Genomic DNA, 25,676 nt, shown 5'->3' on the forward strand with positions numbered 1-25,676 from the left:
AAAGATACACTTTCCACTTATGGACATAAAGAAGCTATCAAAGAAAGAAGAAAGATATAAAAAGTTATTTTAAAATATATTGAAATAAAGAGAAATAGCTAATAAGGTAAACATAGAAGATAACTTCTAATCTAACAAAGAAACAATTCCACGTTTCCATGAAAGAGGAAAATTTTATTTTAAGAAGGTTTCACACCTGCAATTTAATAGAAAACAGAGGAAAAAAAATCTCTCATGTGACCAAACAAAATAATCCAACTTTGAGAAAATCTCAAAGGCCTACTGATTATAAAGACAGAGTTACTTTGATGAAGAATAGAGATGTTTTCATAAACAATTTAGTAGACGGACTTGAAGGTTTTTTGAGTAACTTCATGTATGATACCAAATTGGGTGGAGCTGTTGACTCCGTTGAGGGTGGTGAGGCCTTGCAGAGAGATCTGGACAAATTAGAGAGCTGAGCAATCACCAACAATATGAAGTTTAACAGCAACAAGTGCTGGCTTCTGGACCTTGGAAGGGGCAACCCTGGTTATACATACAAACTGGGGGATGAGATGCTGGAGAGCAGCCCTGCAGAAAGGGATCTAGGGTTTTGATCAACAGCAAGCTAAACATGAACCAGCAGTGTGCCTTGGAGGCCAGGAAGGCCAACCATATCCTGGGGTGCATCAAGCATGGCATTGCTAACTGGTCAACAGAAGTGACTGTCCCACTCTACTTTACACTGATACGGCCTCACCTTGAAGTACTATGTGCCGTTTTGGGCACCAAATTATAAGATATAAAACTGTTAGATAGCGTCCAAAGGAGGGCTACAAAGACAGTAAAGGGTCTAGAGGAGAAGATGTAAGAGGAACAGCTGAAGTCACAATTTGTTCAGCCAGCAGAAGAGGAGACTGAGAGACCTCATCATGGTCTATAACTTCCTCACGAGGGATAGCAGAGGGGCAGGTGCTGATCTCTTCTCTCTAGTGACCAGTAATAGAACTGGAGGGAACATCTTGAAGCTGTGATGGGCAGTTCAGGCTGGGTATCCAGAAAAGGTTGTTCACTGAGAGGGTGGCTGGACACTGGAACAGGCTGCCCAGAGCAGTAGTCACAGCACCGAGCCTCACAGTTCAAGAAGCATTTGGACAATGCTCTCAGACACATGGTCTGATTTTTTGGATGGTCCTGTGTGGAGCCAGGAGTTGGACTCAATGATCCTTGTGGGTCCTTTCCAACTCAGATATTCTATGATTCTGTGATTTGTAAGGTCTGAAATTCTATCTTCTGTTTAACTGCAAAACAACAAATCAGATGAAAAAAGGGAGAAGCAGGTCAGTCTGTAACCACTCTGTAAAATTAGGGATAATTTTTTCTTCATTTTTTCAACTGTTTCTTTTAAAAGACTTGATAACCATATCAAGTATTTAGAACATTGGCTTGTAACTCAAAAAGCAGTTAAATTAAATGTGATTTAAAGTAATTATATTCAACATAATATTTTAATGCCTGTGTATGGTATAATAAAGTCTTGATAAACTAAAAAGTGCCCCACATCCCCCAGCACCTCCTCCTCCTCTGAGTGTATGGATAACAGGGCTATCATTAGATATTAACAGCCCAGGTAAAGAGTTGGTATTACATGAAAAAAAATTTACAGTATCTTCCATTGGCAATGTTGGTAGCTCCTAGATAGATTCAGACAGATATTGGCCCTTTTATCTTAATGATCATAGGAACAGAGTCAGAGAGCCAGATAATAGGACTGTGTGACTATTGTCTCATTAAGTCAAAGCTCAGCTATGATGAAAAAGGTACACGTCTCAATGGTTATCATTCTTGTAGTTTGAGGGTAGAGTTTTTTGGTGTGTGTGTTAAGATATATTAAGATATAAATTAAGGGAAAAAGAACACAAAAAGTTCATAAGAACTCCTGAATGTTTATGTAGGAGCCACTGACCAGAAAAAAATTATTTGGTTAATGACTACCTTGCCCAGTTAAATCTTCTATAGGATAATTGGCTGAGTCACCTTTTGTGTCAGTAGGATGAAATAAGCCAAAAATGTTGAGTCCTTCACTTCTGTACTCAAAGATTAGCACATTACATTGTAAGGAACTGAGGACACTGACTGCATTGATTACAGTGACATATATACATCAAAGACCACAAAACAGTGTTAAGCCAGTATGATCAAAGTCACATTGCTGAAGCAAGATTGTCCTCAGAGATCAGTACCATCTAAACCCTTAGGAGGATCCTTTATGCCAGCTAAATTGAACATAGCACTAGATTTAATTGGTGTCATCATCAGAGACTGCTAATTGACTACTAATGACTGCTGTTTCAGACACTATATATTTTATGTAAATAAGAACAACAGATTTAAAATACTTAACCCAGAAAATGTTTCCTGTAATTTGTTTCTGTAAAGCATAGTGTTTCGCACTAAAATCATGCTTTCTTCATATTAAGGAAAACATAAATGCACATTTTGGACTTGTTCTCTAAACACGTTCAGGTACAGCTACTCCTTTGTGGTAAAGTCAAAAAACTTAGTTTATCTATGCCCATGAGGGAATGCTGACACTGGTTTCAATAATGTAATATAAAATAAAGAGGAAGTCTGTTTAAAAAGATTAAAAAAAGAAAAAAAGACTTCTCACAGCTTGAATGAAATTACATATTCAGCCTTGTTTGCTTTTGCTTATTTTGGCTTGGTCATTTACTTAGAAGTGTCCAATTTGCCTCCAACTTAAGTGATTGGTAACATTACCTAACAAAATACTAGCCTGATGCAATTTCATTGTTGGTATTAATTTGCTTAGTCTAATTCAAATTGTTCACGTAACAACACTTTAAAATTTGATCTTGCAAACACACAGATACCTAATGTAATATGTAAGAGCAATTCTGTGATATTAGTGATGCTACTTACAGTTTTGATTTCAGGCATGTAGATATTTGCAGGATCTGTGCCTAAAAATATTGTATTTTTTTCCTTCACAAAACAAGTAAAAATACTCAACTATTTACAATAATAAAAAACCTGTCCTTAGAGCATAAGTACATTTGCTTAATTTAATGATCATCTGGGTATTTTTATAATGTTGTACCCATCATAGAAAGAATGCTTCAAGAAACATTAATGTATTTCCCTTTGCAATACACATGTGAAGCACTAAAGTATTCTTACGTGTTTTCTGCATTTCATGGATGGACAGCTGAGACCCCAGTGTAGTCACTGAAATACAACTTTGTTCCCTCGCCTGAGGTTTCATGGTAAGAAAATGGACATTTTTAAAAGAAATCAAATATTGCAATGATAAAAATGAAAACCTTATTGTTAAGAAGCAAAAATCAACAACAGCAACAAAACAAATAAGTGTGCTTAATGGAAGGAAATAGTGCAGGCCATCATTTGTCTGCTTTGTTTTGCAGATAGTGCAAAGCATCCTGACCCAAACATGCCCTCTTCATTCTGTGATGTTGTGAACTTTCAAAGTAATGTCCTGTTGTCCTGAGAAAAGGATAAATACTAAAGGATCTGGACTAGAATACAAGTATAGAATACAACAGAATAGAACAGGCCTTAGTTCACTTTAGTTTTAAGTTAATAACACAGCTTATAGCAGATGTGGATAAGTCTAAACAGCTAGACTGCTCTCAAGACTACCCACATATATCCTAAACCCAAATCTAGAACTAAAATGCTCTGGAAGTGAAGATCAGTACAGGTGACGTTTCCTCAATCTCCTCTTATTTGGGAGAGTATAGTATTTAGAGCAAAATACAGAAACACAAATAGTTTATTGGTTTATGTTCATACTGGGTAAAAGACTGAGGAGCTTGTTGTTTTGTGAAGTTTAACTAATATGAATTATACTAAAAAGGTTTAATTTTTATTTTAATTAAAGTTATAGTTCCTAAAGTTATTATTTTTTAAAACAAAACAATGTTTAAACTCTTGACAAGTTTCCTTTAATGTTCTTCAGTGGAATACTGAAATAATGTAAACAGTGCAAAAAAAACAGACACTGTGGAATGCAAGCATAAGAGTAATACTGAGGAATATTGCTGAGAGAAATAAAGAAGGACATACTTCATGCAAGATTCCAAAAGACCTTAAATTATGTCAACGCATATTTTTCAGAGTAGAGATTCAATTAATGAGTATCACCCTGGTACTGAAACATCCATAAAAATATTGCATTCAGGGATGTATGTGTGGTCTCAGCAGAGCCATATGGAGATAGATGATCACCTCCCTGCTCTGTTATACTACCATTTTGCTTTGCAAGCTGGTGTTTAATTTGCTACCCACACACCACTCATTTGGGTGTCAGCACCAAATGTGTTTATGCCAACTGTGTTTCAGTTTATTATTCCTTAGAGGTGTCTGCTTAATATTTTTCTATACTGAGATCTCAGGAATGGATTAATTTGTGTTTTAAAGATAAAAGAATGAAAACTGCATATCGTAAAAGAACAAAGGAAAATAGTTGAAACATATCTTCATTACAAAAATATATCCAGAATAATTTCAGTCACAGAAAATGTTCCTTTGATGGATCCATGTTGAATTTCATTTTGTTGGTCCCTATGACTCTTTCAAATCACCTGATACTTATTGTTTTTCAACAAATTTTGAATTGTTTTCACTGAACCCTGTGAATATTAACTATATATATAATATTTATCATATAGCTACTAAAACACAGATCATAGTCTACCAATTGTCATCAAGATTTATGATTATTTTGCACAGTATTCTATAATTGGGGTTTGTGAAAATTGCTGTCCTCAGAATTGCCAGTACATTATGCCAATACATGTTTAAAACATACTGTTCAGGCTATGACATTGACAACCAATTCAGGTAATGCCATTGACAATAAACTGTCATCTGTTTCAGTAATCTGTACAAGAGCATCTGATGTTTTATGTAAATATAGGTTACATTATGTTGTGCTTACTATTTTAATAGTAAAAATAACTAGTGTCATGTGTCACAGTAGATATCACAAGAGAAGAATGGGAAAAAAAAGAGATGTCTTGTAGTCAACAAAAGTTAGTTTTCATTTAAAAATTTACTGCTTTAAAAAATATTTGAAGAACTATACATTAGCTATATATGTTCACTTAAACATGACAAGACCAAAAATGTTCATTTTTCTAAAAATGTATTATAGAGTAATAAATATAACATGGGCATTTTGTTATTCAGAGGCCCTCAGTCTGAACACAATGATTTAATTTATCACTTGATTACATATGAAAAGCTCCATTAAGTACCATGAGGAGGGAGTTCTAAACCAGATCTCAGTTGCTGTATAATAATTTACTTCCAATAACATTAATGCTGTTACAGTGACATACATTGTTTAAAGATGTAGTTTAATACACACGACTGAAGTCTTGTCCAGGATAGTAAACGTAGCTACAATTTACTTCGAATCTTTCCTTCATGATACTAAAGGCATAGGAAATGAGAAGAGAAAGTAAGAGGCATGAAAAACTAAATGAAATCACATGCAAGAGTGTGTAAAATGAGAAAGAAAAGGAAAAGAAATCGGAAATAAAGCTTACAACTTTGGATTAGGTCTTACCCAGTTTAATGTCATGTATTTTTAGAAGTAGATTTATTTCCATCCATGTTCTTCAGAGGTAATTCAGGATAACTCTTCATTCTGAAGACTAAGTGAGACAAAGTGTTGGTGTAATTTGTTCTGCAGGATGCAGAGAAAAACTTATGTGCATCTTAAGCTGATATTCTGTGGCTAGCCTTGGCTAGCAACTGAACTCCCACCCAGCTGCTCACTCACTATATCCTTCACCAGTGAGATGAGAGTCAGGGAGAAAACAGGAAGAAAAGGAATGAAAAAGCTCATGAGTTGAGATTAAAACAGGGAGATCACTTAACAGTTACCAATGAGGGCAAAACAGGCTTCATTGTGGGATAGTTAACCATATTCATTGATAGTTAAAAGAAATGTTTAATTATTGATTTGGGTAGTGGGAAAAAAAAGAGAAACATTAAAACAACACCTTTCCTCCCCCCTTTCCCAGTCTCAATTGCTTCACCTGACTCCTCTCTACCTTGTTATCAGCACAGGTCACAGTCCCTTCCATGAAGAAGCAAAGGGCACAGGGAAGGCGTTATGATCCATACATAGTTTCTTTCTATTCTCCATATGCAGATTTTTTTTCCTGCGTCTCCTTCCTCACAACTTTCCTCTGCACTGGTGCAGGTCCAACAGAGTCTACAGTGTGGATAATCTGCTATAGCACATGGAACGCCTTCTCCTCCATCTTCTTCTATGACCTCAGTGTACCTGCTGTTGTTTCTCACTCTTTGTGTTCCCTCCTTTTCTCTCTGTGGCATTTTCTACCTTTTCTTAAATACGCTTTCCCAGAAGTGCTACCAGTGGGGTTACCTGAGGGGCTCGACTGTGCTCTGAGGCAGGTCTGTTAGAGCTGGCTGGAGCTGGCTGTGTCCATTGCAGCTCCAGCCTTTCCTGACAGAGGCTGCCCATGTAGCTCCCACTGCCTAGATGTTGGTTTTGACACCTAATACAGTGTTTTAGCGTGTAGTTTTCTGCAAAAATAGTAACCATGTAGGAAAATGGCTGGGGCATACTGAAGTTAAACTAGCAAGACAATGCAAGAGAGGCTAGAGGGCTCATCTATTCCTGTTAGAAAACTCAGCCTTGCTGGTCATACTGCTCTGCCATTTCATTTGTGTGAAAGAGAAGAATGAGGGAGAGACAGTATGCAAAGTGGTTCTCAACTAACTGGAAGAAGAAAAACATAAATAAAAGGGGATTATGGGAAAACCTAAAGAGAATTTCAAAATAAAACATACTGAGAAGAAAAAAAAGGAAGACCACTTTATGAGAAAAAAATATTCATAGAATATCCCGAGTTGGAAGGGATCCATAAGGATCAAGTCCAACTCCTGTCACCACACAGGTCTACCCAAAATTTTAGACAATGTGACTAAGTGCACAGTGCAAACGCTTCTTAAATTCAGACAGGCTTGCTGCAGTGACTGCTTCACTGGGGAGCCTGTTCCAGTGTGCAAACACCCTCTCAGTGAAGAACCTCTTCCTGATGTCTAGCCTAAACTTCCCCTGCCTGAGCTTGACACCGTTGCTGTGGGTCCTATCACTGGTGATTAAGGAGAATAAATCGGCACCTGTCCCTCCACTCCCCCTCACGAGGAAGTTGTAGACCGCAATGAGGTCTTCCCTCAGCCTCCTCTTCTCCAGGCTGAACAGGCCCAGTGACCTCAGCCGCTCCTCATAGGTCTTCCCCTCTAGGCCCTTCACCATCTTCGTTGCCCTCCTCTGGACACTCCCCAACAGTTTTACATCGTTTTTGTACTGTGGTGCCCAGAACTGTACACAGTACTCGAGGTGAGGCCGTATCAGCACAGAGTAGAGTGGGACAATCACTTCCCTCAACCAACTAGCAATGCCTTGCTTGATGCACCCCAGGACACGGTTGGCCCTCCTAGCTGCCTGGGCACACTGCTGGCTCATATTCAACTTGCTGTCAACCACAACCCCCAGATCCCTCTCTGCAGGGCTGCTCTCCAGCATCTTGTTGCCCGGTCTGTATGTATAGCCAGGGTTGCCCCATCCCAGGTACAGGACCCGGCACTTGCTTTTGTTAAACTTCATGCGGTTTGTGATCGCCCAGCTCTCCTACCTGTCCAGATCTCTCTGCAAGGCCTTTCCACCCTCAGCCAAGTCTACAACTCCTCCAAGTTTGTCGTTGGCAAATTTGCTCAAAACACCTTCTAGTCCTACATCCAAATCATTTATAAAAACACTGAAGAGGACTGGCCCTAAAATGGAGCCTTGAGGGACCCCACCAGTGACCATCCACCAGCCTGATGTGGCCGCATTTACCACAAACCTTTGAGCCCTGCCTGTCAGCCAATTGCTCACCCATCATATGATGTTTTTGTTAAGTTGTATGCTGGACATTTTGTCTAGTAGGATCCTATGGGAAACCGTGTCAAAAGCCTTGCTGAAGTCCAAAAAGATCACATCAGCTGGTTTCCCTTGATTGACTAGATAGGTGATCTTTAAAAGGAAATCAAATTTGTTAGGCAGGACCTACCCCTCGTGAACCCATGTTGGCTGGGAGTTTTTTTTTTTTTTTTTTTTTACCAAGGCTGATAAGCTGCACTTTTTGCTACCCTGTGCCAACAACCTGTCATGTTTTGACAAATGCTGTACTTTAGTGTACTTTTGCTTGTTATAATATAATTACAATACCAAAACACACCTCCATCCCAAAAGCTACCCGCCTCCAATGCGCGACCATCCCTCACTGAGCACACGCTCTGAATTTCTCAGAGCCTATATCTTTAAATGGAGACAGGAAAATTTTTCACCAATCATAAGTAAGATATGCTTGACTAGAGTCACTCAAGCTCCACCTAAAAGACAGAAAATAATATAAATTGGCCTAAGAGAGAGGGGATGTTAGGGAAGATACCATCCTGAGGACCTCCTGATCCCTGGGATCAGGTGATGGGCTGAGCCTCTCTTCCCCCCGTATTGGGATGCCTTTGGGTGAGATTTGAACACTTGGTTATATTGTATGTCTCTGCAGAAACTTAGAAATCTCTATAGAGTCTTTGTGCCTTTTTAACATGTTAATTTTGAGGCTGCACAACTGTGTATTTCATGCACACCAGCTTGCTTTTGCAGACAGTAAATTATTGCCAGCAATCCAAAGAATCTGTGTCTGAAATAAATTGCATTGTTCCTAGCTGTAATAGTTCTCAAAGAACTTGACTAGAGTAAGGGCAGTTATATGTTATTGGTGAATCTGTGACTGTGGTAGTTCACTGCTCTGAATCCGACCAGACCCATAATGGTTAATTGGCTACACCCCTTAACATAATGTGCATACACTCCGACCCACCTAAAGAACCCTGTAATTGGCTGAAGGAAAAACAAAGCACTTACACCAAGGAGCAGCTCAGGCAGAAAGAGCTTTAAGGGGACACCTGTGGCTTATATACCATTAGGCCCACCTGGCACCCAACCAATCACCTGGGAAAGGGGTGGGGCAAAGCAAAAAAGTAGAAATCAAGCAGGATGAGCAGCAGCTGTGTTGTTTTTGTTTATCTGGCTTAGCTCAACAGTGTGCAAAGCACAGCACAAAGAAGTGGGCTGTTTCTAGAAACAACAATTTCTGTGCTTTTTGCTTCAACTTTGAATGTTGAAAGGACAATATGACCAAGTAAGTAACTGAAACTATTTCAACTGGAGTTAGCTCAAACCTTTCTTCGCGCTTTCTTTATGCTCGTGGTGGTTGAAGATATCTCTGTATTAATTCTCTTAGATTTATAACTGCTGTTAGTAATGTTAACCACACTTTCCTTTAGAATCTGAACAGTCTTGTATGGCAGTAAAAGGATTGCTTAACGCTGGCTATTTTTTGTTTGGTGGCCTTTAGGTTCATTGTTTATCCTTTTTAGAGAACTTTCATGCAGATAAAGACCAGGCAAGATTATGATTGGTCTTAATGAAATTAAGTACTATGAAAAGTGGAAAAAATTACTGGGAAAACTTACTGAGAATGTTTAATACCAGCAAGCTAATGCAAGTGGTAAAAAATGTTTTAAATACATTCATTTTCAGTGGGATTTGTGGAATAAATGGAAAGATACAGGGATAAGAAAATGAAACTTCCCTTAACATGGAGAACATTGCTTTTCCCAGCTGTGTAAAAGGGCATCAGCATAAACTTCTCACTTGGCCTTTTTGATTTTGAATCACGGTGTTTTAACTTTTACTATCTTATACAATACGTGAAACTGAGCACATGGTTGCTATTAAGGAGATTAATATAGATCTAAAGATATATATCTGTGCCTTCTTTTTGACTATGTTAGAGTAAATTAATCAAAAAATGGGTTTATCCTTTTGAAACAGCACTTTGACACTTAGAGGTTCTATCATTTGTTGCATATTCTAAGGATGAAAGCTACTTCAAATCATGTAATATCGATACCAAATACTGGACTATACAAGCTGTTCTACAAATCACACTTGATACCAAAAGGTTTTTAGGGAAAGTTTACAGTGATGATTACAACCTATTAAAGTTCTCATCTTTGGGGTTCTGTGTGTTTATCTTTGTTCCTCTTTTTACGTTAAAAATAAATAATGAAAATAGAACTTGTATGATCAGTTCTATAGTTGCTGAAGTAAATGTTAGCAATCAGAAACTTCCAAGAAAATCCTTAGTATTCACTTCTTTCTTATTATTACTTGAAACTGAGCTAGTTATACTTCAGATCATTCTACTGGGATTCTCTTGAAGCAAGCAAAGATAATATATAACTGTGAAGAACTGCAGAAGGACCTCAAGATGCGAAGTGACTGAGCGATAAAGTGGCAGATAAATTGGTTAGAAAGTGAGGCATGAGGAAATGAGAAACACAGAGATATATGTTGAACTGGCCATCCACTACTGTGATACATGAATGGGATTCTAGATTTGTAATAGTAAAATGTAAGCTTAGTGCTCAGTAACATAAAAATATTATAAATTATTAAGACAAAAAACAAAGTTGAAAGCTAAAATATAATTAAAATAACTGTGTAAACCAGAGGTGAACACTGCTGAATGATATGTGCTTCTTGAGTCCTATGTCAAGAAGTTAGAAATGGAAAGAGAGAAGGTTATCAAGCTGATCAAAGGCATGGTATGTATCTTCTTTATGAAGGGTCCCATGCAAGAAAAAAGAAGACTGAGGGAGAGAGGTACAGCAGAAATCTGTAGAATTGTGACAATCATGGAAAATGTGAACAAAGAACAATAGTTCTCACCTTATCCAAAACAACAAGTAATTGTTTTGCACAGTATGTGGTCAGAATGAGAGGTTTGCCACAGGGTATTTTGGATAGTAAAAGCTAAGTAAGGTACACAGAGGATAAAAACAAGGAACATCATGTTAAAAAGTTGAAATCAGGTTTGGGAAGTTCACCTGCTAGAATCATAAAATGGCTTGAGTTGGAAGAGACCATACAGATGATCTATTTCCAACTCCCTTGCCATGGTCAGGGATGCCACCTGTATCAGGTTGTCCATGGTCTCTTCCAACCTGGCTTTGAACACCTCCAGGGATGGGGCATTCAACCACATATACTGTCTATTTCTGATTTAGAAAAAAAAAAAAAACGATTTTAATTCTATCAACCAGTCTTGACTGAATTAGATATTAAGGCTTGCCTCCAATTTTAAGCGCTGATATTTTATCAAGGCACTTGCTCTCATTTTAAGGTATTACTGGGGAGATGGTGGGTCCCAACAGTACAGAGCAAAGATCACAGAATCACACAGGTGTAATTAGATAGCTGATGCAATTTTGATAGTTGATTGCTAGCTCTTAGTCAAGTGGCACAGGATCATTTGCCAGATTGCAAACATTACGCTATTTACAAAGGCTATATGTAAAAGCTTTAAACACATTCGGCTTGGTGGAAACAGGAGCAGTATTTACCAGCCTTCACTGCTTTTAAAACTGTTCAGTGAATTCTTCTTTACAGAAAGATGATGGGAATCTTCAGGGTTACAACACACAGCAGCTATCTCTGCACAAGTGCCAGCCTTGCCATTAACAAGACGATAAATTGACTGATTACTATTTCAGTGCTATTAAGGTTGAACCGAATTATGCCAGGATTCTGATCCACGGTTTTCATCAGTTGTCTTAGCTCAGAAAAGCAATTGGGCCAGGGGTGAGGAGAGACAATGACGACCTCCTGTAACGCAGCTAGAGATGGAAAAGAGATGTGCTGCCACCACTCATCCCCTGGCACTCATGGCAGCACAGGAGTGAAAAAGAGATTTCGAAAAAGTAAGGGACCAGCAAAATGGGGACAAGCAAATAGGAACTATAATGAAGCTATGTACTAATTGTGTGTAACTAATAACTGCAATTAATAGGCAGGAGACAAATCAGAGTTGTCAGGAAAAAATACAATAATTTTAAAGTAGTGGTTGTTTTTGACCTAAGAATCATTATATACGTGCCTTCTTTAACATGAATTCTATGAAGCTCCTACTGCATTTCTTTATAACCTAGAGTTTTCCTAAGTCAGTTGGGAAAAACTAAATTCAAGTCACAACAATTATAGTCAGACAAACACTGTGATTTTTGTGATGTAACTTACTGTAAACATTAGAAATAACATAAAATTGTGCCAAAAGGGCAAAGGAACAGAAAGTTTACCTGTAGTTTCCACTTTATGACATTGACTAGATATGCTAAAAAAAAGTTAAATTACCTCACTAAAATTCTGAGGCTTCATAGGACACATCTGTGAAGATGGATCTAATGTAGTGGAAAATAACTATTTTATGGATCCTCCATTGACTCAGACGATGATTACAATATCTGATACTTATATTAGTGCAGAAATACATCTTCTAATTTGTTCACTAAGAAAGGTAACAAAACCTGTTATGTAGTGTGTCCTAGGACTATGCATCAGCAAAACTGTATTGAAACTGAGAAGGCCAGATAGTTTTCAAAAACAGTTTCTTCAACTACTAATACACTTAGTAATGCTTGATGGACAATGATTTTATTTTTAGGTTTCCCCATCTACATCATAGCATGACTTAAATTTCTACAGAAATATAGCTCCCATCTAATATCATTTGATAAACAAGGAAAAGCTGTTTCTGCAAGGTCTTATCTTTTTGTTACCTAACTATCACAGAATTGCTAACCATTCAAGAAGTCTAAACATGCATTTTTGAAAATAAAAAAAAAGACAATCTCCTATGTTTCTTACCCATTAAAACTTGCCAGTTAAAATATCAGCAGGTACTCTTTGAAAATTTTTCTGCATAACAGGAGTTATTACTGCTACTGTAAACTGAATACACTTAGGTCAGCAGGATACCAAGTATTTAGTCTTGCTGTTCAAGTGTAGACCTTTACAAAGCTGCATGAGCAAAGCTAGAAATTCTGAGACTGCATCCCACCATTCTTACTGAAGATTATTGACATTTTCACCATTATAAAATGAGCTCAACATCAGTAAAGGAATAAATAGCTCTTTGAAGGCAGTACAAATGAAATACACTGAAGATTTAAAATATACATATATATGTATATATTTTTGCTAACATAACAACAGTGCTCCAAAAATAGGACAGTAAAGCAAATGATGTAAACAAAAAAAGAGCAAGACAGATCAACACCTCAGTAAGCAATTATAGCATTTTTCAACAAATTAGCAAACTCCTAATACCAGAATTCCTATCTACTTATTATACTACCATTTTGGAACTAAGAAAAATAATACCCATTAGTGATAATTTAATACTGATTAGTAGATCATACAATCTCATTTCTTACTTTTGTATGCTTTTTTGTTTGTTTTCTTTTGTGGTGTACGTGTTTTATTTCTGCATGGTAGGGTTAGGAGAACATTTTATTTAATTATTTATTTTCATGAAAAGTGTCAAATGGATATTTTGCTGTTCCTTTTATCAGTTTTAAGAGAATGAATAAAGGGTTTTACTGTATAGACTCCATCAGTGCAAGGATAGTTTCCATATTCAGAAGAACCCTGGAGCTGTGTAAGCATTTATATAAGTCACACAGAAATATGGTTTGCTGGAGTGCTTGATTCTGCCATGTACGCAGTGGTGCCTAGGGTTAGCTGAGATGCTCTGAGACGTTTATGTGGTGCTGACATATCTAACAAAGAGCCTAAAGGATGTACGTGCCATTCTGCACTCATAGCAGGCGTGATATCTTAAGGCAGTTCAAATGGGTGTTGATTCTTGGTCAACAAAGAATCTACAAGGAGACAATGAATCAAAACCATTGTGTCAATACTATCTTAATGAAATTACACTGATTAAGAGGTCATATTTATATAAACGGTATGAAATGTGGAAGTGTATGCTTCTGGAGGAGAACTTATTTCTGTGGAATATACAGAGTGGCAGAATATGAAGGTATGAAGGAGAGTAATTTAGAAAGAGAGAAGCTAATGCTGTGCATCTGAAGTGTTTCAAAGGTTGGAAGATTTGGGATTAAGGAGAATTAACCTCAAGTGGACAAAGGAAAAATAATCCCCAAAGCAGTTTTAAGGACTCAGTGAAAAGTGACACACATAGGATGTTAAAATGGCTCTAAACTGCTGCTATCATCACCCTGATGGAATGAAAAAAATGAAACCCTAAATCTGTCTCTCTAGGACAGACTGAGACAGTAGCCCTGATGAAAAAGTCTCAAACTTTATTTAGTACAGCTTCCTTAGAAGCAAACTTGCCTGGGAATTTGTGAGTACTAGTGCCTCATAGCTGTCCCTTTTCTTCAAATGCTGGGGGGTGTGTGTGTGTGTGGAAGACTAAGGCTTGAGGAGCCTTTGTCTACAAGAAGTGCTGTGTCATTCTTCCCTGAATACCTAAAGTGATATCATGAAGTCAAGAACCAAAAGCCAGTCAATGAAGAAAAAGGATGTATTATTTGGATGTATAATTATTTTTTTCCATGATAGTGGCAGCACATTTTAAAAAATGAACTCAAGTTAAGTTGGGCAAAAGAGGGGTTTGGAAAGGATTTTGCACAAGCTGTGTTTATTTTCTTACATATGTCTAAACTTTATAACTCTGTGTGAATTAAGTTTTCTACAGTATTGCTTAATTCCTTTCAGGAATAGTAAGTGCTTACACATTTTGCACAGGAAGTGGTAGTATACAACATTCTGCTATTTATTGATAATTATATTAAAAAAAAAAAGAACAAAACAAAAAACATAACATCACTTCACCTCACAGTTTGTGTCAATGAGATGTGTCCAATTATGCAACGTATTGTCCAAAGCAAACATTAAAATATACTGTTTTTCAATTTACAAGTTTAAAAAAAGAAACAATCAAAATGAATAATCAAAGGAACTTCAGATTTTACAAAGGAAATAGGAAAATAACATTTTGAATACTGTTTCATGGAATTAATTATGAGATGCTTTACATTTTGAACTAATTTGGTAAATGTTCTACCTGTTCAAACTAGTAAGGAATAAATTGTTGAAAGAAACTTCTGAGATACTGTACTTAAAATTAAATCTGCAATAGGGTATAAAGAAAAGGACTTTTAAAACTGAGAAATCCAGGAAATTTCTTGCACTGGCAGTAAAGTTATATCTTTCCAGAATTGCTTTGCACAGTTTCGAGTTGTTTCAAAATACATCAGTTCCCAAAGGAAACATTAGTTCTGAAATGAAATACTTTGCAAAAGGCATATATAGGTTTAAAAGGAATCAGTAAGACACAGGGTATCTATAGAAAATTCTCCTTACTATGCAGAAAATAATGTGATATAAAAGCAAAGTAAATGAAGTACATTTGTAATATTTTTGGTACTTGAACAAAAAGAAAATGTAAGTTCATATTTTACCTAGTGCAATGCATTGCTTATACATTCCTTATACCTATTCTATCATTCAAATGGGTCCTGAGACTAATGCACTGACCACTGTTTGTCAGGAAAGAGATCCTATGGAATGTTTCAGGAGAAAAGAAATGGCGATTCTGTAGTTCCAACCAGATCCCAATTTACATTTTCCATTCATGTCCTACAGCGGCAAACTTTTGACCTTGCAAAGGAAGAAATAATTCTTCATTTCCTTCTGCACAACCTGTTTTATAGGACTGATAGATCAGATGTCACATTTCATTTCACAAATGCTAGGATTTCATTACTAGACAGAAACACGTAATATGCTGTGGGATACCGGGAAAGGAAATTACTACTTAACTATTAAGTGTTATTAAATTGTTCCTAATTTTAATTGTATCAATTTTAATTCCCTTAAATTTTCCGGAATACATGAACATAAGCTGAATTTCCTCTAACTTATTTGTACGTGTTATCATTATTTCAAACGTGGCTTTGAAAATATGTACAAAATATGCTTCCTTTCTCTGAAAAGCCACTATTTTTTTATGGGTGATAATAGTTGGCAAACTCAGTACCCTGTATTTCAAAGACAGGCTCTGTAAGACTGTTGTATTTACCTGAACATGAACCATGCAAAAAACAATTTCTGTAGGCATATATGCAGAGGCTTAGACTCCTTGGCTCATTGAGAATACTCTCAAACAAGAAAAGGAAGAGTAGGAATTATTCCATACGAGAACACCTTTCAGGGGTAGAAGTGTGGTGGTGCTTGCCTTATACTTCTGCCATTCCATATGCCATATATTGTCATATACCTTGCCATTCCAATACATATATTGCCATATACCTTGCCATTCCGGTTAATTTGGAGGCCCATTTCAGCCCATTCTGGAGCCACCAGTCCCTGCCTCAGGGATGCAATGGGATGCTGGTCTCTAGATCCACCACAGCCCTGCTCTGTCTGCTTACATATCTCCTGGCACTCTGGCACAGAAGCTGTTGATGGAATGCCATCCTCATCTGTTAGTCTTCTGTAATGCACGACATTGCATAAAATTCTGTAGACTAAGCCTGTTTGCACACCTAAAATCAGAGACATGAGGCCTGGAAACCACAGATTATTACCTTAAATGAATTCCCATAGGAAGGAGGAGCACCAAACTGCTCTACTGCGTAACATATGCAATTCAATGGTTATGAAATTATATTTACTATGTAATTAAACTGCAAAATCAGAGAGCTGAAATATAGGAATGTTAGCAATTGAAATAGTTTTTGTATACTGAATTTACCTGCTTGTACACATGCAACGTAACATTGAAGAAATGATCATGCATGTAAGATCCCTGCTGCAATCTATGCTTATGGTTGCAGAAATTAAACACGTGTATTTTGAAAGCAAAGAGAAAACTTGATGAGAAGAGATCTTATGATTAAGGTAAGCAATGACCTGTACAGATTAATATATTCATTACCTGTCTTGCAATTCTGTTCCTAACAAAATTCTGTCTGACAATATTTGCAATACTGTTTCTTTGCCCTACATAAGAAACTTGAGGCCATATTTTCAGAACTTCTGTGTTCTTTCACTGCATTTTAAATTAATTAGACCTGTGCTGTACACGTATACACCTGTATTAAAATGCCAAGAGCACTAAAAAGTCAAGTTCATACACTTCCAAGTTTGACATGCAAAACAGTCTTTTTTTTTCTTAATTTTCGCATTCATCTCAAATTCTGAACACACAAAAATGGAAAAAGAATGCCACAATCTCACGGTCACTGGGGAGATTAATAAATATCTAGAAAGTGTTTCAATGTTATAATAGTAGTGGTAAAAAAAAAAAGGCACCACTAAAAATTATTTATTTTGTATAAAGTACGGGTTTGGATAATATTTAGTAAATAAGGTCTGGTTAAAACAAAAAAAGATTTTTGAAAAGCTGACAGAAAAAGATATAAAGAAATACTACTGTATGAGGTGTGATTCTGTGGAGAAAAACAAAACTACATTCAGTGATGTAGTGTTGACAGACACAAAGGCAAAATTAAAGTTGTCACAAACTTTCCCTTTTTCAAACTGTTAGTTTGACTTCAATCTTAATATTCTTATATGACCAAGTAATTAAAATTAGTATGCAATTATGAAGAAAGTAAATCATGCTTTTTTAATTGAATAATCTCCTTTTAAATTATTATTTACTGAAATATTTTTTTCATAATTTCTCAACCCAGCCATCTGGCAACACTACAAGAAAAGAAAATTTGACTCCCCCTTACAAGGTACCAATTTGAATTTCAGAATCATAGGAGTGCTTCATAATTGCTTGAAGTTTGAACATTATTTCAGTTACCAGCAATCAGCTGTTTAAAAATAGTGTCCTTAAATCACAGATCTATATTTTTTTTTTTCTGGGCCATTTTCCTCTTAAAATTGACTTGACATTTAAAACATCTGCTTTTTCACAGTGTGCATTCCATCTGCAATTATGCTGCAGCCCACTCTGCCACTCAGCTCTGTCCTTGCTATAGAAATAAGCCTGTTAAAAGAATATGTGTTTATGGATAAAATGGATAGCAACCCAGCACACACACACACAAGAAGAAAAAGAACAAGAGAAAAGTGGACCTCCTTACCTATTGTACCGTATAATGTGGTATACAGCATTTCTATAAAGAAAGGCATATTACATAGTGGAGTCTCTCCACTGTCTGAGTAATTACAGGATCAACAGTAATCAACCTCTTTCAGGTACTAGAATGTTAATAATAGTGGAAGTACTCACTTAATCTTATCTCATATTTCGCTTGCATATGGATGGAACAGCAAATTAATAACAGCGCTTCTGTCCTTTGTCATAACTGGATAAAACTTTATGTTAAGGAATCTCGATAAAATGATAATGTTTGGATTTCTGAGCTTTCAAATTTTATTTGGAGAATAGCAATTGTAATGACTCTAAATAAATGCTTCAAAGATCGTGGTAAGTGTGTTTGATCAGTCTGTTTACACACACTTTTTTTACTGATTCAGTGACTAAAATTAATCCTAATTTGTTATGGCATAGAGAGCGAATCAGAGCAAGTTAACCTGCAGTGTGTTCTGTGGTCATGTGTCTACGCAGTTTGTGGTGCCTGGGCAAGCTAGTTTAAAGTTGACTTAAATTTTTCTATTCTACACAGCAGCCAATTGTGTAACTGAGAGACAGACATAAACTCTACTTTGCTTGCTTGCTTCGGTATGATTTGCAAATTTCGTAATGCAATTCATTTATTCATATAAACTGATACGGAAAAAAAATGAAAATGTAATTCCAAATGAATTTACATACTTAAAAAATCTTTTCACGAGGAATACAAACTGAAGCTTTGTTTAATTGATTCTGTGCTTTCTATTCGCAATTACCTATACCACAGCAGTTTTCATATTTTCACTTATTGGAAATTTATAATATGTGTTTTCTGTAAAACTGTACAATCATGCTGAAGCCTTCATCTCAAAGGTGGTATTTTGTACACTTTTCCTCCTAACATTTAGCAATTTTCATGAAATTTGTAGGAATTCAGACTGAAATGTGTTTGGAATTCATTTTCATGTTCTAAATCTACAAGGTGGAAACTGATTAACAGATAAAAAGAGGTACATAGGCAATAAGAAACTAGACTAAACAGAAGAGAAACCGTATATCAGTTTTATTTTCTATTCACTGGTTTTAAAATGACATCTGACTTTATTAACCTCTTGAAGAACACTCCCATTACGAGCAAAAATATTGGAGGAAGAACATCCCTAAAGTGTTGCAAAATAAGCATGAGTTTTCTTGCTTTAAGAAGTTGCTCGCCTAATTCAGCAGTTGATGGCAGACAGCCTAACTTCCTTCCTAGTTGTTAAGCCTATACCATAAAATATCCCTAATGTAGTTTTCAACAGTTCTGTTTATCTCCATGGGGATAAAAGAACCTGCTGTTTTGAAGTGTCAGATTTTATGCTGTGTTGCAGTGAGTTATTTTTATTTATCTTCCTTTCTATGTTTTTCTGAGGCATATACAAAAGTAATCTTCAAAGAGCTATTTGTACTATTTGGATTTTTTTTTCACACTTAAGCCTTGGCTTGAAGAACCATATGGAAAACACATATATAGCCTACATCCTGGACATCATACACAGACTACACACCTCTGATAGATTTTTAATCATTTTTTTCACCTTCCAGAACACAAAAGAAGTCTATCATTCCAAATCACCAGATTTTAAAAGGTACCACATTCTGTTTGTTTTCTGAGAACTTAAAATGTTTGTCTCTCATTTAACAACATCTTCATTGCTTTGCTCTGTAGATAAGAAATATCCAGGTTGTTTGTGGTGTAATTATCTGTAAAGACTTGTGGATACTGAGGTGGTCTGAAGTGTCTCTCATGCTTAGGGCTCTTTGCAGGTCAGCAGTAGAGGCCTAACTGCCTGCAGTCAGGGAAGCAGTGGTAGTTTCCTGAATGTGTGCCACCAAACCTGGTAATGAATATAGTATCTAAATTTCTACAGTAAAATATGTGACTGGCATAATGACATTTTGGGATTTTCAGTCATCAGAAGTGACAGATATGTTGCAGAATGGTAAGCGGTTCAAACTTCACATTTGTGAGAAGTTGCTCTGGTAAGAGAAACCTCTGGGGACCTCTGGCCCAAATCAACCCTAATCATTTATTTCCCTTTCTGAGAATGAGAGATTTGAAAATCAGAATGTTAAGATGAAAAATTAAAACAAACAAACAAAAAACAACAACGTAAAAAAATACACAAAAAAGACCTTTCTGACCTAGTTAAACTAATGAAAAAAAAATGTAATTCACCTTTCCTTGAGAGTCTTGAAGCTGAATTTCCATAAGAAACTAATTCAAGTGGGATTTATTCAAACAAATTCTTTTTTTTTCTGGTAAATAGAATGCTTACCAGAAAAAAGATCTGCTTGTGCATTTGAGCCCTGCAAATCTTTTTAACATATATTTAATTTGAAGAAATAGAACTGCTGAAAACAAAAAATTCCTCTCAGAAGTGCTCATAGATGTGTCTAAGAATCCATAAAGGGGTCTGTAGCATGGAATCCTAGTCTTGGGTTAGATATCATGGTAGCAAATTATCACTTACCTGTTCATCAGTGACTTTATAGTAAAGTTGAATTAGCAGCATGGATATGACCCATAAATAAGTAGATGTCTTCATGCATTTGTAGGCATGTATTTAGGTACACATAGCTGAGTTGGAATAGAAATGCTGATCTTGTACTTGCTGCTGTAAAGTTGTCTGGGAAAATATAGGACAAAACAATCTTGGAAAACATTATTAAAAAAGTAGAATCAATGAAAGGTGGAAAAAATACAGATTTTGCATAACAGTTATTAGGAACTATGATGTAGTTATTTTAAGCAAGGATGTAATACTGCTCTTCATATTTAACCTTATGCATGTGGTTTAACTTTACTGTCTCTTAAGTAAGCAGATAGTAAAAAGCAGAGTTTTTTTTTCTTTCCCCCCTCTATCTGATAAACAGTGTAATTTGAAAGAAACCTTACTGGAAGACTTTACATCAAATACGGAATTAGTCATATCCTCCATCTTTGAATTTCATGGAACACATTAGCAGTAACTACAGAAGAGGCAAAGCAGCTAAACTGTGTTTTGTAATAATGAATTATTAAACTGTCCCTTTGCATCTCTTCCAGATATTGGTGGTAATGGTTACTTAGGTTTTCTGGGTCAACGTTATTTTCTTTCATAAACCACGGCTTATTTCTCCTTTGACTTTCACACATTCTTATTTTAGTGTTCTACTAGTTCCATAATTTTTGAAAATTCTCTTCTCATTTGCTGTTTTAATCTATTCTATTCCCCTCTGTGTCATTGTACTTGTCTCTGCTCCTGTGCTATGCTGTCCTCAGGCTAACATGAATAGCATTATGTACATATCTGAGATTAGATGCAAATCTAGACTAACACCTTTTAGTGAACATGGCCTGAAACATTTTGCACAGACATCAGAAAGATGTTCAGATAGTGTAAGCTTGGATAAACTTAACACATTACTGGTTGCTATACTACAAGATATAGTGTGTATTTCATACCAAAAGACAGAGAATGTACTTAAATATGTTTGTCATATACTTGCATTCTACAGACAATACAGCTCCTTCTATGAAGTAACTGATGTCCAGGTTCACAGACATCTAGGGACCATTTACAAAGAGGTGCTTAGATGTTGTGATGGAGAAATAACAACAGGCATTGCTTTGTTCTAGAAATATAGAATATAGAATTAAACAGACTTGTGTTGAGAACCAGTCATTTCAAACACATTGAATCTGCAAAGGAAGGGAAGTCAACATGCCTGGTCTTAATTAAGAAGTAGCATTGAACTATTTGTTTCTGTATTTTCTATCAAATGTAACAATTCACAGGTTCATGTAGACTGAAAGATCAAAATACAATCCTAGTAAAAGTTGCAGCTGAATCACCAAAGAGAAGGGCTTGTCAGGGAGATGCAAAGGCAGGTTGCTCCCCTACAAAGGAATAGGAGCAGGGGATGAGGGTGGTACAAAGACAGCCAGAGCAGTGGCCTTACATGCAAGGATGTTGAACCAAGAAAATCAGGGTCAGAATCAGGTCCAGAAAAAAGGTTCAGGGCCAGCTGCAGACCAGTGATCACCTAGCAAGTCCATCATGATGAGTCAAGATCACACCAGAAAGGGAGATAGGGGACCAGGAACATGGGTAGCTGTCAGAGCTATGATGTAGCACAGGTGGGAACAACCAAGACAGAAAGCCTCAGACTTAAAAGCACTTCCCAGGGAAAAGGAGGGTCAGACCCTTGCTTGTAGTTCAATTCATAACAGCTTCCATTTATTTTTTCCACATCCCAGGCAAATTGTGAGACTGCGGATAGAAGATGGGAGCCATTTCTACAAGATTGTGTTTTGAGTTGATAAGGAGTGCTTGCTGTTTGTTGATTATAATAATCATACTGGACATTGAGTGAATCTGATTTATGATTTTGGTAATCTATAATTGTTTTGTATCATAGGTATGTATGTGGACATTCAGTCCATGATACCCTTCTGAAGGAACACAAGAGAAGATGTGCAGATTACAAAAGAAGTTTTAACAGAAAATTTGACTCTGTGGGTTAGGATGGGCTTTTTTTCAAATTGCTTCTTTCAACAAAGTGACTAAATTACATTTGAATTTTCACTCTGGGGGATAGCATATAGTTTCAGATGTTTCCTGAAGTTCTTAACTTCAGTGAAGATCAGATCCTTTAAAGCCTTTTAAAATGTGGTTACTATTGTTTAAAAACTTCCACATCTAAAACATGGCCCAATGTCCTAAATAGAATGCTACTCCATTTTTTTGAGAGAGAAACAGATGTAAAAATCATCTGAATTTTGTTAGTCTTCTGAATGGGTAATCAGGAGGTAGCTCATAGTAAGGGTGGAATTGGCTGTGATCTGTTGAGCATGGTAGGGGAGAAAGATAGTGGGCAATTCCTTTTTTCTTAGGAATGCATGTAAAATTTGAATCATTGCTATCCTTAGTTTCTCTAAACAGAACAGTTACCTTCTATTATAGTCCTTACCAGCTTTTCTTCTAAAGCAAGGGATCTTTACTCTCAAATATAAAAGTATGCTGTAAAATCACAAGAGCTCCTTTATGGAATACAAAAATGATATTTTTTGTCATTTTTAGTAAAACTAATAGAAGTTATTGGAATTATGTCAATCTGTGTTCTGGAAAAATACAGTATTTTTTGCTTTTTATTTTTTTGATGAAATATAATTCTTTTCAGTAATAATTTAATTAGGATCAGGCATGCATCCTCCTTGCATTGGGTTTTGTTACTCATGTTGTAACAATTCCAGAGAGAAATTAAGTGCACATACTTCCTGGACAACTAAGGATCACAGAGAAAGATTTAATCCATCCTCAAAAGCAGATCCACTTCTGCCCTGGAATTACTTTGTCTCAGCCAAAGTAAGTCACTTGGAATGCAACTGGTGCAGTAGGAGACTGAGGTTCCTAAAATTCCATTTTGAATTCTTTAAAACGCGTAATCTCAGTCTAAAGATGATCTGACTCCACTCTAAACAATTAGGAGTATATTGCAAGCAGAATAAGTTTGGAGTCATGTAATAAATTTTACGTGAATTTCATGGTAAATCCTTCAATAATTTTTCCCCAAGAGTAATCTGAGAGATATGAACAAGTGAAAGGGTTAATTATTTTTGAACTTCACATAAGAAAGACTAACTTTCAGTGATCCAGTATAGGCAACATTGATTGTTTTCAAGACTGCTCCCTGTTTGTGACCTACAGGCATTCAGCTAGGAAACTGAAACTGTACAATTTGAGTTATATGTTCAATTACAAGTAACCACTGCAATTTCAGCATGCAGAGTAAACTATTCAACCAGTTTCTGCAGTTTCAGACTATGCAAATGAAGAAAAAGTAGCGAACGATTTTATATACTAGGCTTTAGAAATAATTGCAGCATGTCACTGGACATAGTACAAGTATTGTGTAAAACTTCACGAAGACTTGCACGCTACAATTTATATTAATATATGCATATAAGGATCCAAATATACATACCCATTTATGGCTTATGTGGACATAAATAACTATGTATTCTGAGGAAGAACAAGCTTGTTCCAGGGGAAAAAATACTATACGGTCATATACTTTTCTATTATGTTGGCTAGCACATACAGAAATGTAGCTAATGCTGTATTCCTTCACATCAGTGCCCTTACAAGGCTGGAGCAGAAGCAGGGAACTCACCATGGTCACACACTTAATCTTGTATGTGGTTGTTTACACTTGCTAATTCGTTCTATAGCGCACTATTTTCAGACAGTTTCTGTTGTTAAGTTAGAACTTTATTGTTGTTATGTTTCTGCTGTCTATCAAAGCCATGGAAATATATTAGAAATTGAATTTTTAAACTGCCTTGACACTTACTTTTCCTTCTGTTGGTTGTTCCAACCATTTGCCTTGACTAGACATCATTTATGTTGTGTGGCTAGACATATAAGTTATTGCTTTTGCTCATCAGTTCAAATAAGCAAGTAGTTCTAAGCAAGAAAGTAACAATAAAGAATCTTCAATGACTTTTTAGGTGAATAAGCGTTAGTGGTAAAATTAATGAAAATTTCATTTCAGAATCACAATTCTGAACACATGCAAACAACACTAAGACTCAAGCACATACTAAGAGGTTTTTGTAAATTTGGAAGAAGATAGGCAAACAGGTAACTCCTATTTAAGAATTCAGTACTATCAACAAGGTAGCATAACGTTCTATATCCTATTTTGTATCTCAAAAAACAGAACAAAAAAAAACAACAAAAAAGTAAATATCTACATTAAAAAAAACAAACAAAAACAGACAAACAATTGCCCCCCCCCCCCCCCCCCCCCCCCGACCTGTATTACCAGTGATGTAACTGGAAAACAGTTGGCTAGTAGATCTGTCAGGATATACAAGATTTAGGAATAATGTATCCAGAAGGGCAGACAGTTATATGTACACAAGGTTGTTCTCAGCTCAGTCTTTCTCATAATTCTGTTCCAAGACAGTGGGACATTTTCTGATCTCAGGGGCACCAGTATATATCCAGGGTAACTCTGCCCTCAGTGCTTCTATTCCCAGTTTACACTAATATCTCTATGTGTCTTGGAGTGTAATTCTTATTTTATATAACATGTCAAAGATAAGATTTGTAAAACCAAATTACAAAGCTATGAAGAAAGCTAAGTTAAGCTCAGAAATATGTATTAAATGAACTCACTAATCAAAATGTGAAACTTTTAACATATGTTGAATCCATTTTTTCTGCATTTTCTTTCCTAATTCTAAGATTTTTCCATCAGCAATAGTGCAGTAGATTTACTATAGACATACAAATATATGCATAGCCATGAGGTTTTTAATGTTTTTACATTGTTTCCAATTTTAATAGAAATGTATTATCATATATATACTAGAAAAATCAAAGAGTAATGAGATACCTTGTAGTGGGTTTACCTGTAAAGGTTTTTGGTGGTGAGGGGCTGAAGGGGTGACCTCTATGAAAAGAATCCAGAAGCTGCCCAATTTTAGATAAAGGCCAGTTCCAGCTGGCTCCAAATTGACCTGCCACTGCCCAGAGCTGAGTCAGTGAGTGATGCTGTGAGAGCAAA

General features: G+C 36.2%; 1 long non-coding RNA gene across 1 annotated transcript; it reads left to right on the plus strand.

Annotated features, from left to right (window-relative positions):
• Positions 1–8,836: 8,836 nt before the first annotated feature.
• Positions 8,837–19,074, plus strand: LOC106039074 (uncharacterized). The gene is made up of 3 exons (XR_007157764.2): positions 8,837–9,251; positions 16,822–16,885; positions 17,917–19,074. It is a non-coding gene; the product is annotated as an uncharacterized lncRNA (long non-coding RNA).
• The last annotated feature ends 6,602 nt before the right edge of the window (positions 19,075–25,676 follow it).

This window comes from Anser cygnoides, chromosome 4, assembly GCF_040182565.1.
Source record: "Anser cygnoides isolate HZ-2024a breed goose chromosome 4, Taihu_goose_T2T_genome, whole genome shotgun sequence".
Lineage (NCBI taxonomy): Eukaryota > Metazoa > Chordata > Aves > Anseriformes > Anatidae > Anser > Anser cygnoides.